Raw genomic sequence first — 16,046 nt, 5'->3', positions numbered from 1 at the left:
AACATTACAATGTGTAAAATTATGCATATAAAAAAGCAATCATTATACTATTTTATGTATTTGATTATTTGTGTAGGTCGGTAATATGTGAAAATAGAAATAAAGTGATTAAAACATTCCTGAAAAGGTGACTCAAGTAGTGCTACAGGATTTAATTTCAAAGGTAGTTTTCTCCACTTCATAATTTAGTGACCCCTAAGCAGAAGCATAGCAGTACTTTGATGAAATTTGCTGCTATACAAAATGACAAGCCAGAAAATACAAAGTAAAGAAGTAATATAATTCACTGTGTTCTGTAAAATAAAGTGCTGGAAAATGCAAAGCAAATAATTCTTTTGAGAGGCAAGAAGAAAATGAGTAAATTAATATTTAGTGTAATAAATACTCATATTTTCAAAAAGGATGCTGCTTTATGGAATAAGAGAAAATTTAGCTCATTACAATGTCAAAAATCTAAACAGGAAATTAAAGAAATAATATTTTATGAAGTCAGATAATTTAGGTATACATGAAAGAAAATCTTTGCTATTACTTGTAATTTAGAATTTTGTCTTTTTTTTTTTTTTTTTCTGAGGCGGAGTTTCGCTCTTGTTACCCAGGCTGGAGTGCAATGGCACGATCTCGGCTCACGGCAACCTCCGCCTCCTGGGTTCAAGCAATTCTCCTGCCTCAGCTTCCTGAGTAGCTGGGATTACAGGCACGTGCCACCATGCCCAGCTAATTTTTTGTATTTTTAGTAGAGACGGGGTTTCACCATGTTGACCAGGATGGTCTTGATCTCTTGACCTCGTGATCCACCCACCTCGGCCTCCCAAAGTGCTGGGATTACAGGTGTAAGCCACTGCGCCCGGCCACAAGTTTTAATGTTTAGTTTATTACCTAATATTAAAGTTAAGTGCTTAAACAATCAAATAACTTTATGCAACTCCACTGGATAATTTTTTACTTTTGTTGTTGTTGTTGTTGTTCTTTTGAGACAGAGTCTCACTCTGTCATCCAGGCTGGAGTGCAATGGTGTAATCTTGGCTCACTGCAACCTCCGCCTCCTGAGTTTAAGGAATTCTCCTGCCTCAGCCTACCGAATAGCTGAGATTACAGTTGCCTGCCACCATGCCTGGCTAATTTTTTGTATTTTTAGTAGAGATGGGGTTTCACCACATTCACCAGGCTATTCTTGAACACCTGATCTCAAGTGATACCCCCACCTTGGTTTCCCAAACTGCTGGGACTACAGGTGTGAGCCACCGCATCCAGCCCACTTTTGACTTTTTACAGAGAAGCAACCACGTTCAATTTTTTGAAGGAATTATAACTAATATTCCATTTTGATGTCATACACATTAAAATAAAACAATTTGATAATAATCATAGGATTAACTTCATCAATAGAATATAATGTCTAGATATAAGATTTAAAATAAAATAATAGTAAATAATTTTAAATTATCTGATTTATCAAGTGTTAATGGGGAGACAAATATGAATATGGGAGTGTCATTTCTTGCGTATGAAAAGAAAAATATTATAATATATTTTTATTTCCTTTACTTTGTGATAAAATACTTAGATTCATTTCTCAGAGAAAAAATATTTGGGTGTTACATGTTGTGATTAAATGACAAAATCCTTCTTTACACAGATAAACTAGTATCGGGGCCATCACTTGTTTATGGTTACATCAGTATTCCTGATTCTAGGATACTTAACACCCTTCTATTGGCTCAAAAAGTAGAAAACAACATTTTCTATTTGTATTTGCTAGTAATAGTTGTTGTTTGCATATTTTATTATATTCCTTGACCGTGGCATTTATTTCTTTGGCATATTACTGAAAAAAGAATCACTCAACATGAACTCAGATGGACAGTAAAAATACCACTTTGAGAAGATTGCTCTAATTTTCCTCATGCGCTGAGGAAGTCAGGAGAAAACAAAACTAAGACTTTCAGTAAGATAATTTCAGGCTAATCTCTTATCCCAAAACCTTAACTATATTTTGGATAAGCTCTCAGATTTTGAGATGTTTAATACAAACCCTTTCTCTTACCCAAGATAGTATCTTTGTTCATGAAAGTATATGACTATCCTTCCTTTCTCAGCCTCCAAACACTGGCACAGTGGTAAAATGATCTCCAGAAAGAAAAGCATCTGATGGGCTACAGATTTCTGTGGTAGAGATATTCCCACCATGACTGATTTCAAACTATGTGACTTGACTGAACAGAGAATTAGACAGAGATATATACAATCATCTCCAACACAGGGCAGATGCCAGAGGAGTACAAGTTTGATCCAAAAGCATAAGTGGGCAATCAGTTAAAGTTACCAACTCCCTTTTGAAAATATTTCCAGACTTTCAAATCTCTTCCACATTCCATGCTCTTCCCCTAGTTTATATTTAAGTGGGTAATGGAGCATGCCAATCTCCCTTCTCAATCCCCAAATCCATTGCCTACTGATGAGGTTGAGAGATGGAGAAAGATAAGAGTGAATCTAAATTCATAATATTGTTCCATACTTAAAATGCTTAAATGAAACATTTAAATAAAAACAGATTTTTTTGTTCCAAATGTTTTGCTTTTCATATCTGTGAGTGTATTCTTGTTGCTGTGGCTGTTCTTTAGTCATTAGTCATGACAACTTTCCTTGCCCAGCTGGTTCATTCTGATGGCATTCACACTATTAATTTTTACACTATTAAAGCATTAAACTTTCATGTTAGTGGGTAAATTTGGCATGGAGATTGAGATTGTGCATTACATGGTTAGGTCTCTCTCCAGGCTTGGTTGGGGACTGATGCCACTCCGGCCAACCTAGTTCTCCCTTTATATCTTGATGTCACTATCGACACCTGAGTCTGACTGTGTCCTTCATCCAGCCTGAATGAGTCTCTGTCACTCAAAGACACTCTATGGAGTTGAACACCCACAGGAAGAGCTGCTGTATGTAGGCCCATGGAGGCCTTCTCTCTACTTGATGTCATGTTTGGAAATTAAGTCTAGGTCAAGTGAGCAAGCAGGCCCTACCTCCATCTGATCTGTTATTTATGGCTGCACCTGTTCTGGATCCACTCCCTGCTAATGAAGAGCCACCAATTCTGCTTAGCTTACATCAGAGCAGAACAAAAACTCCCCAGTGATGGGCTTCTGAAATTCAAAAATATTGTGGGCATGATACAAATCTTGCTATCTTTTCTTCTTGTCCTTTCCTTCCTTCTTTAGAGAAAACACTAGGAGTGAGAAAGGAGTCTTTTTTTCCCACAATGTATACTTTATTATTTTTATTTTTTTATTGAGCTATAATTCAAGTAATATAAAATTTTATATACCTAAAGCTACCAATTTAAAGGTGACAATTTAGTAGTTTTTAGTAGCGTCACAATGTTGGGTAATTATCACTACCATTCAGTTCCAGAATACTTTTATATACTCCCTAAAAACCCCTGTACTCATTAGCAGTCCCTTCCAATTCTACTCTCTATCCAATCTCTGAAAACTACTAAGCTACTTCTTGTCTTTTCGGATTTACATATTCTGTATATTTCATACAAGTGAAATCGTAAAACGTGATCTTTTTTGTCTGGCTTTTTTCACTTAGCATAATATTGTCAAACTTTATTCATGTTGTAGCATGCTTCTTTCCAGCTAGATGGCTATAATTAAACAATGAAAAATAACAAGTATTGGAGAAGATGTGGAGAAATTGGATGTTTCATACATTCCTGATGGGAATATAAAATGGTGCAGCTACTGCTGAACATAATCTAGCAGTTCAATAAAAAGTTAAACATACATATATCATATAACCCTGCAATTCTGCTACTAAGTATATACCTAAGAGAATTGAAAACAGGCAGTCACACAAAAAAATGCACACAAATATTCATAATAGTATTATTTACAATAGCAAAGAAGTAGAAACAAACCCAATGTCCTTTTACTGAGTGATGAATAAGCAACATGAGACACAGCCATAAGAGTATTATTCTGCCATTAAAAAGAATTAAATTTTTTTTAAAAAACATTACATCTTCAGTATTATTATTGTATTTTCCTTTCCTAAAACAAATAGTGATAGAAAATGAATAGAAAGACATATTATATTACTAATAAGACATATATATCTCAGGGAATAGATATATATATATAGGGTTAGGGTTTATATGATTTATATATGTCTTAATAATAATTAATATATTACTATATTTATATTATAGTATATAATATATAACATATTTTATATAATATAATGTATATAATATATAAATTATGTTTATATTTGTAATATATTTATATATACTTTATTTTTTATTATAATAATTGTAACATAATATATAACATATAAAATGTTATATATTATGTAATATAATTATATTACTATAATATAATTATTACTAATAAGACATATAACTATACATATCCCCAATTTATATATATCACATCAGTAATAAAATATGTCTCCCTATTAATATTCTGTCATATATAGTTATATAGATATTATAGATATATGTGTATATATAAAACGTTGTGATTATTTAAACTATTTTTACTGCTGAAAAAAAACTCTAGGTAGCTTAAAATACATATTAGTTTTCCTGACTCTCATTAGAGAGAAATTTCAGAATAAAGATAGTGATCAGGCAAAATTCCATCGGGTTTCCAATTCAATTTCATACAACTTATTTTTTCTCTTCTCTTCTGGATGTTAACTTTTTTTTTTTTTTTGAGACGGAGTCTTTCTCTGTCACCAGGCTGGAGTATAGAGGCATGATCTTGCATCACTGCAACCTCTGCCTCCCAGGTTCAGGTGATTTTCCTGCCTCAGCCTCCTGAGTAGCTGGGATTACAGGCACCCACTACCACTCCCGGCTCATTTTTGTATTTTTAGTAGAGACGGGGTTTCACCATGTTGGTCAGGCTAATCTTGAACTACTGACGTCATGATCCTCCTGATTTAGCATCCCAAAGTACTGGGATTACAGGCGTGAGCCACCACTCCCAGCCTGGATGTTAGCTTTAACTCCAAGCTCATAATAAACTGGCATTACATCTGTTGACTAGGGAATATAGACTATAATAAAACCTTATTTATTGATTTAATTGAATAAAAGATTACGTTAGTGCTGACAGAGGTAGAGAAAAATTAAGTGGTTATTTAATTTAATTGAAAGATGTAAAAGTTCATTCTGAGAAATTTTGGCAAGCTTAAAACACCTTGTGGAGTAGCAGACAAAATAGGAAGAAAGACACTAAAAAGAGTTTACATTCTTTTGACGATTTATAACACTTTTGTGAAATACTCAGAATTTAACCAATTGCAATAGAGGAAATCCAATTGAGACAAATCTTTTCATTACTGTCACTTACCTTGGAACTGGAACTCTTCCATATGATAATGAAAACAGCTATAGGAAAATGAAGTATAGGGCAATTAAGATAGAGCAGAAAGACAGCTACTTTGTGGGAAGATAAAGGGACAGATTTGGAAAAGGATGTTGTAATAAACAAGCAGATAACTGAGGATAAAACTTTACATTGATTATAAAATGTTAAACAAGACCTATGATTTTGAAATTATTTTTAATATTATAGGCTCAACCAACTGTATGTCTAGCTGTCTTTGGTTGAAATTAGTGTAAGTAATAAGCTAAATGTAAATATAGAAGCTTCAGTCAAAGAAATACTAGACGTAATGGAATAGGTAAGTTGAAAGCATCCCTATATGAAATTGTCCAGATGAAAGCATAATTCTGAAGCTCTTTCATGAGAGCAGAGGACCCTCCCAAAATCTTTATATGCTTCTTGACCTTCATTTGGTCAAGGTACATTCCTGCAACTATTTCTGCAGCCAGAAAATGTAATGTGTGAATTGTCTTAGTTTATCAATATCTAAAGCAATCATTAAAAAAGAGAAGGTGATCAACTAGAAGAATTAGCTACTATGACCTCCCCAGCAAAAAAATATTCTGGAGTTGTTCCTATAGGCCTTAGTGTAGAGTGTATGTTAATGAGATTACAAAATACCAAGTAAGTACACGTTACAAAATATTTGTTCCGTAGTTATCATACACCTGGAAATATAACAGATAACACTGATACAATAATGAGCTAGATAATGTCTCCTGTATGAAGTAGCTGATAATATGGGAGTTAAATATAGGAGAGTTAAATATTTAAATCAATATGATGTAAGAAACAGTACTCTACCTGAGAGTGGAGTATCAGGCAAGACACTTCAGAAATGTGACCTTCATGTACCTTGAAAATGCATAAATGTTTATCATTCGAATATCAGAATAGATCCTGGCATTCCAGGCAAGAAGGAAGGGCACCTGCAAAGAGACTGAGACACAAAATAGTTTATGAAAAAGGTACAGGAAATGAGACTGAATAACATCCATGAACAAATCCAATGTGGTCTTGTAGAATAAGGTACAGAATGTAGGTTTTATTTCACAAATTGTGACAAAAGTGCTGTATGGCTAAATATATAAATTATGATCCCTTCTAACACCTGTGTGAAAAATTGTGTGTGGGACAGGGAGAGAGTTGAGTAGAAAAAATGAGTTCAGCTGGAGGCCATTTACATGTTAAGTTAAAGTGTGAGATATCTGGATGCAGAGCACGAAATTCTAAAGTTCAGAAAAAGAGATACAGATTTTAGATAAAGATTTAGAATTCAGTCATTGTTTACTAATTTGAGGAGCAATTTTTACAGAATGCAATTCTGTTCAGCTTTTATTCTAATGAACGTGCATACATACACACACACTCACAGAATTTGAGTTTATAGATAAAGTTAGCTTGACTTCATTTAAAATTTCAGTGTATAGCTGAGCATAGTGGTGCACGCCTGTAAACCCAGTACTTTGGGAGGCCAAGGTGGGTGGATTACCTAGGTCAGGAGTTTTAGATCAGCCTGACTAACATGATGAAACCCCGTCTCTACTATTTTTTTTTATTTTTAAATTTTATTTATTTATTTATTTATTTATTTATTTATTTATTTTTCATTGTATTTTAGGTTTTGGGGTACATGTGAAGAACATGCAGGATTGTTGCATAGGTACACACGCAGCAGTGTGATTTGCTGCCTTCCTCCCCTTCACCTATATCTGGCATTTCTCCCCATGATATCTCTCCCCCACTCCCCGCCCCCTGCTGTCCCCTCGATGTGAAGAAATAGGAACACTTTTACACTGTTAGTGGGAGTGTAAATTAGTTCAACCATTCTGGAAGACAGTGTGGCGATTCCTCAAGGACCTAGAAATAGAAATTTCATTTGACCCAGCAATCCCATTACTGGGTATATATCCAAAGGATTATAAATCGTTCTATTATAAGGACACATGCACACAAATGTTCACTGCAGCACAGTTTACGATAGCAAAGACCTGGAACCAACCTAAATGCCCATCAATGATAGACTGGATGGGGAAAATGTGGCACATATACACCATGGAATATTATGCAGCCATCAAAAACGATGAGTTCATGTCCTTTGTAGGGACATGGATGAACCTGGAAACCATCATTCTCAGCAAACTGACAGAACAACAGAAAATCAAACACCGCATGTTCTCACTCATAGGTGGGTGTTGAACAATGAGAACACATGGACACAGGGAGGGGAGCACTACACACTGGGGTCTCTACTAAATTAAAAAAAAAAAATAGCCAGCATGGTGGCACATGCCTGTAATCCTAGCTACTTGAGAGGCTGAGGCAGGAGAATCGCTTGAACCCAGGAAACAGAGGTTGCAGTGAGCTGAGATGGTGCCATTGCACTCCAGCCTGGGCAACAAGAGCAAAACTCCATCTAAAAAAAAATTCAATGTATAGAGAAGGAATTTACAATCAACACATCTAGTGAACACCTAAAAATTAATACAAATTTTTCCCATTGGAATGTTTTAACACATTGGAGTTTTAATATTGTTAAAATGAAAGCATAATGCCTAAGATTAAGTATGCTGTGTTATTTAAAATATAAAGTATTGATGTGAGTTTTACCTTGGCTCCAGGCTTTTATTATTTTGTTGATAATACCATTAGGAACTATTTGTAGGCATTCCACAGAAACAGTGATTCCTCTGAAAATCTGAGTTAGAACCATCTTACTAGGATCTATAGTTTTGTTACCCTTGGGCCTAGAATTTAAATTTGTTGAATTACAGTTATCCTTTTTCATTGAGTGATTAGCTTTTTTGGCCAGGATTTATATACTTTTAATGTCTGTACCACAGTTAATTTGCATGTCCATTTTTTTTTCAATATTAACTCTTTTGGATGTGTGGGATTTTCCAGAAAAAAAATCTTCGATGTATAATTCATTGCTATTCATTTAGAAGTTTCTGCTCTTAACAAATTCTAGGGCAGATAATTACTCGAATTGAAAGATTACTCTTGGTATTTTTCTATATTAGGAAATATGCTTTACATTAAAACTCATCAAATATGCATAATTCCTTATTAAGATCATTATTATTCTTTACTGAGCAAATATGTGGAGTTGACTCCCTTTGAGATGTACAGTAAACACATATTAAAGGTACAGTGCTTAAGTCCATTGATACCACATTGCAGCTGTTTCACTTTTAGAAGTGGTATTGTGAATGATTTTGCTGATTAGGGTTTTAAAGAATATAGAAGGGAATTAGGGGAATAATATAAGAAAAAGACTAATGGCCTCATTAAAAACTGTTTTGCAGAGATTGCACGCACTAAAATGCACACAGTAGCAACAATTAGTTGAGCAAATGGCTAATGTGTCCTGCTTCTCTTACCTCACCAGTAAATTCTGTCAGTACACAATTTGTACAGCATAGCATTACCTGCTAATGACTCTATGATATAGTTCAGATAGATTTCTACAAGGAGAATCAATAACTTCAGAAAGCATTTAGAAGGTTTTACTTAGGTTGCTAATATGATTAAGTTGTGGGGGGAAGGGCATCTATAATTTCGTAAGCCCTTATCTTACTGGCATAATGATATTTTATTAAAGAAATTCGTAAAGATTTCTGTCCTAAAAAATTGGTTAGCCGTTTTTTCAAAGGGTTTTACTCTGGTGGTTGTACATAGAGTTTTACTTATCTATAATAACCACAAATGCATTGCTAAATACATTGCTAAAGGAAATAACATCTACAGTGAGCAAGCCATGCCAAAAATAGCTTCCATTTTGGGTAAATATACTGTAGTTGTATGATACAATTGAATTCTTTTTCCCCCTCTGAGTATACAGCTCTGCATTTTATGATGCTAGGAAGAATTACTCCATGCCTCTGAGGTCTTGTGGAATCTCCTTTGCCTAAGTGGTAACAAAGGATCTTAGATTTCCTCAGGATTACTTCTTCCAGACAGAGCTCTGACTTAAGATTCTTAAGGGGAATTTCAGATGGAGCCAGGAAAGGGATGTGAAAACTCAATGGTGTAAATTATGGTTTATCTTTGCATTTGGATTTCATGGCTTTTGCTGATTTGAATTATAACTGTACTACCAGTTACATGTAAATTTGGAGGTTGCACGTGTGATGAATATATACACAAATCTTTACGTTCAACTGCTGCTGATCCAACTCAAAATTTATTGATGTCCTTTCTTAAAAACTCATCTGTATTTTTGCCTACACATCCAGCAGAAAATTTATTTTGCTTAGATTAGCCATTTTTTTTCCTCTAAGTGATTTTTTAAATACTTAATCGGAGCTCAAAGACACCACTATAAATTATTATCTTAACCATAAATCTTAGTCTTTTTTGCAGGTTTGTATTAAGTTCTACCATTAAGTTTACCTTGTAATAATTGCTGCCTTCATTGAGTACCCTAAGAATCATTCAGTAAAGTGGATTGCCAGCTCCACAATATATTAGCCTAAGAAATATACAAGTTTTAGACATTCAGAGAAAAATGATTTATTTCCTTAATTTTATTTATATAGTTTACAGGATTAACTCATTGTTTTAGTTTACCATTATTTATTTTACTCAATCTATATCCACTGATAGCCTTCATATTATGGAAGCTTCAAAAGAGATCAGTCAGGATTCCCTCCTCCAACAGCATGGAATTTTGTTGTACTCACTTAGAAGGAAAGCTAATGCATTTGATTATTTTTTACAAGGGTTGAATAAATTACCTGATGCTGCTTTCCTAAATCTTTAGAAAACATTAATATTAGTCAATGATTCATTCAACAAATATTTCTTGAACACCTACCATGTTTTGGCACTTTTTAAAGATCAGATAAAATAGTGACAAATGAGGAAAGTTCAATGCCCAGCATATGTTTCCTTAAGATCTAGAGAAAGAAAAAAGTAGAGAAACACCTAAAATATAGTGAGATGGGTGCAAAAGAAACTAGAATAGCCAGAAACAATTAACCTAATATAAACACCCCTTTCTACATAGTTTCATTTTGCTCTACCTGTTCTCTCAGTGGGAGAAGTCTAAGGGATTATTCCTTCTCATCCTTCAACTAAACATTATCCAGTAGTAGATCCTCTTTGCTTCCAAGAAGTCTACAAAACAGATGCAGTCAACTGCCTATTAAATTGGCATCAAGTAGAGTTAATTACATTAGTATTCAGTATACTAACTCAGCCATTTACTCTGAATTGGAATGACAAAGGGTCCAGATAAAATTTAAGTACTAATTTAAGCTTTCACTGGCTTTGTGTCCCAAAGTTCTACTCTACATAGAATGCCATACAAATGTCTAGGCCTTTAGGGGGTGCCCTAAATACTTTCTAAACATAAGAAGATGTGTATTAAGAATGCCATCTCACCTCCAATGTCCTTTCTCTATTCTTTTAGGATTCTCACCTTTAAGCAACTCTCCTTCCCTCATTTCTGACAGTCTCTGCTATTCATCCCTTCCAAAGATGCCCCAACTCTCTCTGGAGAATAATGAAATGCCCTTTTATCAGTCCTTTCTTTGGTTTTTACCAACATCCTAGTCTTCAATACTTGCTAATTCCAACCATTTTCTTCCTGCACCTTAAATGGAAGGGAAGAAGCATTTATATATCCATCAACAAATGGCTCTCCAAACAACAAGTTCTGGCTTTTTGGATGATACAGGGAAAGTGTTAGTGACTTTCATGTTCTAGGGAGGATATCCTTTCTTTGTTAATTTATATAATCAAGCACAGTGTCATCACTATGAACACATGGCTTTTATTTCACAGGAGAAATATAGAAAAGTTATCTGTATCACAACAGAAAAAGAGCGTGGCATCTTGGACATTTCATGGATTTGTAATCTTGGTCAAATTACTTAAAATCTGAAAAATAAGATCTTTTATCAGTTAAAATAAGGTCAATAATAATGTTAGGATAAGGGTGGAAATGAAGTGAGATAAGTTGTGTCAAAATGTCTGAAATATAGTATATTCAATAAATGGTATCCATTATATTGATAATTTTCACTCTTAAAAAGTGATAATCTTGCTTTCTAGTCTCAAATGCTAAAATAACATCTACCATACTCTCACTAGGCTTTCAACCTTCTTTGGCCAAAAAATTTCAAATATTGACTATTTCACATAGTTCAATGTAATATTTTCTACAAATGAATACTACTAAGTATTTGACCATGAAGTGGAGGCAGGGAGTGTTTTGAAAGGATATATTCCCATTTTCCTATCATATTTAGATGACGAGAAAACTTTTATAAAAGGAAAACAAGAGAAAAACATATTCGTTAGTGTGGTGAGAGCAGTAGCCAATTTATAAAAACTTGTTCAGTGAATGTTTAAAATACAGTTTCTTTTCAGTTTTAAAATTATGTATATGGCTTTGTGTTTGAATGTTTTATTAAGCATTAATAAAATTGTTAGTTGTAGTAAATGCTTTTCCTTGTGCATATTTTTATTAATTTAATGTTAATAATTTAATTAATTTAATTAAATTGATGTCATTATTAGTTGATATTAATAAATTTTCTAAACATCAGTATAAGTTTTCTTGAGCATCCTGTCTTTTAATTATGCTGAGCTTCATTTTAACAATGCCTAAGCTGGAGCTCCCTTTATAAAGCACTGGCATGTAATGAAATATTAAATTGAGTAATTGTAGACACAAGTTTCTAATTGTTCTTAGTATAGACTAAGCACTCAACTAGGCATAACACTTTTAGGTATAATTGAATAGAAAATGTAATTTTTAATACATATTTCTCTTTGGTTACAAGGAAAAAGAAGAAATAAATGATCTCGTCGACTGCTTTTTTTTTTTTTTTTACTGTTATTACCCATAATTAATTTGAAGTTCCCAGATGATATGCCTCGCTATACAGTATACTTCTGATCTATCTTTTCCTGCAGTCCATGAGTTTCTGTTCAGGAAACAAAACTATTATTAAAAAATGCCAAGCAAATTTTTAGCCAAAATGTACTATTCTTGAAAAGAGATAACACAAGAGAAGGAGGACTCTGTAATTAAATTTAAACTCAAGTAGAAAATTCTATGGAATTATCTAGCATTACGTAGAACATTCTAGTATTTAAAACATCTAGAACATCTTATTAAGTATAAGACATCTGGGAGGGCACAGTGGCTCATGCCTGTAATCCCAGCACTTTGGGAGGCCAAGGCAGGCGGATCACAAGGTCAAGAGATTGAGACCATCCTGGCCAACATGGTGAAAGCCTGTCTCTACTAAAAGTACAAAAAATTAGCCGGACGTGGTGGTGCACACCTGTAGTCCCAGCTACTCGGGAGGCTGAGGCAGGAGAATTACTTGAAACCAGAAAACGGAAGTTGCAGTGAGCCGGGATCAGGCCACTGCAGTCCAGCCTGGCGATAGAGCAAGACTCTCTCGCAAAAAAAAAAAAAAAAAAAAAAAGGAATAAGCCATCCTAGAGCATCTTATTAAGAATAAGACAGCATATTCAGAAAGGCCAAAACAACAAAACAAAAAACAAAAAATACAACTTTCAGCTATCAGTTCTGGACCCTTTTTGACCTCCAGCAAGTCATTTGATCTATTTGGTTCCTCATTTACTCAGTTAACTTGTATCATAAAAGCATATATAGTGCACCCTCAAACTTCATGGCTCTGTAATCTAGGGATTCTTACAACAAAGACGTATTCTCTATGATCAATGTTTAAATAAAGTAATGTACATTTATTGGGTGACAATTAGGTAAAGGGTAAATATCCTAAAAAGCAGGGAAGAATAACATGGAAGGGTAGTAATGAGTGAATAAGTGTAACACTGTTTCTCAAACCATAATTCAAAAGTTTAGGTGTTATTTAATGCAAGTGTAAGACAATAGGTCTAACAAGAAATTTGAATCCATTACATTTTATGCAAATGTACAGCTGCTCTTATTTGAAAACTTGTTTAAGTAAAACTTTTTTAAAAAGCTACAAAAGTGTTGCAAAATAATGTCTCACTGAATAGAAATACAGACTAAAATTTGTAATATTAATGAAGGGCTAGAAGAACCTTAATTTCTGTCTGCTGACTGCAAGGACAGAAAGGTCTCAGTTTTCTCTACACTCAGTGAATAAATCAACCCCAATTTTAAGAAGGATTTTTTTAACCTTAAAAGGTCTATTTCTATGCCACAATAAATGGTTTGGGGATTATATAACACTTTGGATTATCTGCACCATTAGTGAGGATAATAAAGAACTGACTGCATTTTGCATTGAAATAGCATGGTCTATTACGCTCATGAATAGTCTGAGAAAGAAACACTGGAAAGAGTCTTTCTTGCTGCATTTATGCACAATGGTTTAATTGACTGCAGCATGGCTGATGGGATTTTTAGGTTGTTTACAATTTATTGTACATACATCACTTTTTCAATTTTTAGTTTTAATTATTAAAATTGATTTTAGTTGATAATTACATAAATGTGGTCTTAAGAAGCTTGTCATTTCTGTTCTTAAAAATAGCATAGACGTATTTCACAAATGTCTTGAATGGAGTTTCTGTTTCAATTTCCTTAACAAGTACCAGTTGTCATTTTTGTGCTGCTCCCTTTACTAAAAGCATCAAAAAGAATTATCGAAATACTAATAATTTTCAGAAAATGTATTTCAAGTAATGCAAAGGAAACCAATCTTAGTTACCACAGCTTAAAACTCTTATAGATTAGCAGAAATCCATTTTCCCTAAAAATATTCCAAGCATTTCTACTTATGGAAATCATAAAACCTTAAATGATTTTTTTGCCCCTAAATATTACCACATGTCTGGGACTTAAATATTTCTATCAAACTTATGATAAAGATAAAATTCCTTTGTGTTCCTCTCCAAAGCTATTTTTGTTATTTTTCCATGCTCCACAAATCACAGTGATGCTGAAGAAAATGGCATTCTTCACTTACTAAATCAGGCATGAATTTGCAATGGTATTTCATGCAGAATGTCTGGCATAGATCATATCGCTCTTTCTAATTTTAAAGTTTTAAAAATAACTGTACAGTTCTGATTTCTCTTAAAGAAAATAACTCAAGTACCAGGAAATCTTGAATGGTAATATCAACTAAATCATTATTATTTTACAACAGTAATATTTAATTAGAAATTGTCTTTGATGGTTTTCTTGCATGTATTTATTAATAAGGAACATAATTTAAAAAATTTGATGTTGTCATCACTAAAGAGATTAAGTTATATAAATGACATTTAGGTAAAATTTTCCCATATGACAGCATTCATTCATTTATTCATTCTAGTGTTCGGCTTTTTTTTTTTTTTTTTTTTTGGTCAGTCTGTAATATGACTCTGTTGTAATGGCTAGGGGTACATTTTTGGGAAATGCAAAAAAATACACAATTAATAAAGTCCCTTCTCAGAGAACTTACGTTCTAGTGGGGAAGACATAAATGAATAAACAAATAAAAATTTTAAAAGGTGAGTTTAGAGAAAAAGTTAATTGCTGTGAAGATAAAAGACATTGTGGCATAATAGAGACTTACTAGGTCAGGCAGGGGACAGGAAATACTTCAGATAAGGTAATCACAAGGCAGAACTCCCTGAAATGTTGGCATTTAAAGTAAAATTTTCTTGACTAGAAAAGCCAGCCAGGGCAAAGTAAGGTATGCAGGCCCAGACAGAAACAAAGTTGTTTTTCTTTTCTTCTGTCTTCTTCTTCTCCATATCTTTCTCCTCCTTCTTCTTCCTTTCTTCTCTCTTTCCTTCCTAAAAGGTGAGAAAATAATTGGGTAGGGAAAGAGTTAGTATAGTGTAAAAGACATCTTCAGAGATAACTAGGCATAAACCATAACAAAGTCACAAAAGGTTTAAAATTTATTCCATTAAGAAAAGCCAGTGGATGACATTTCAAATTTATTATTATGATTGTCATTACTTTTGTTGTTGTTAATCAGTGGAGCATTGACAACAAGTAACAAGAATGATGCAGAGAGAGCAGTTCAGAGGCTATTGCATTAATCCTAATTAAAAAATAATGGTAGCTTGGACTATGGTAGTGACAGCAGAGACAGAGAAGTGACTGGATTTGAGATACGTTTTTGTTGATAGAGTGAGATGTGTGAATGGCTTGGATGCAAGACGCCATTACTGTATCTTGAAGGAAATTAACATGTTTCACTGCAAAATATGGCTCTCTGGTGTGAATATTTTAAACAACACTTAGAGGCTGGGCGTGGTGGCTCACACCTGTAATCTCAGCACTTTGGGAGGCGTAGGCTGACAGATGACCTGAGGTCAGGAGTTTGAGATCAGCCTAACCAACTTGGAGAAACCCTGTCTCTACTAAAAATACAAAATTAGCCAGGCATGGTGGCACATGCCTGTAATCCCAGCTACTCAGGAGACTGAGGCAGGAGAACTGCTTGAACTCAAGAGGCGGAGGTTGCAGTGAGCCAAGTTTGCACCATTGCAGTCCAGCCTGGGCAACAGGAGTGAAATTTCATCTCAAAAAAACCAAAAACAAAATAAAACAAAAACATTTAGAGATCAAATGCTGAAAGAGATTTTTTTCCCCTATCTACATAATCATGGAACTGACCAACCAAGGGGAAAATTGTGCTTGTGCACCCACCTCGTTATCCCATGGTC

This window comes from Aotus nancymaae, unplaced genomic scaffold, assembly GCF_030222135.1.
Source record: "Aotus nancymaae isolate 86718 unplaced genomic scaffold, 86718_ANA_hifiasm-v0.15.2.pri h1tg000014l, whole genome shotgun sequence".
Classification (NCBI taxonomy): Eukaryota; Metazoa; Chordata; class Mammalia; order Primates; family Aotidae; genus Aotus; species Aotus nancymaae.
Note: the sequence above shows the minus strand (reverse complement) of the source record.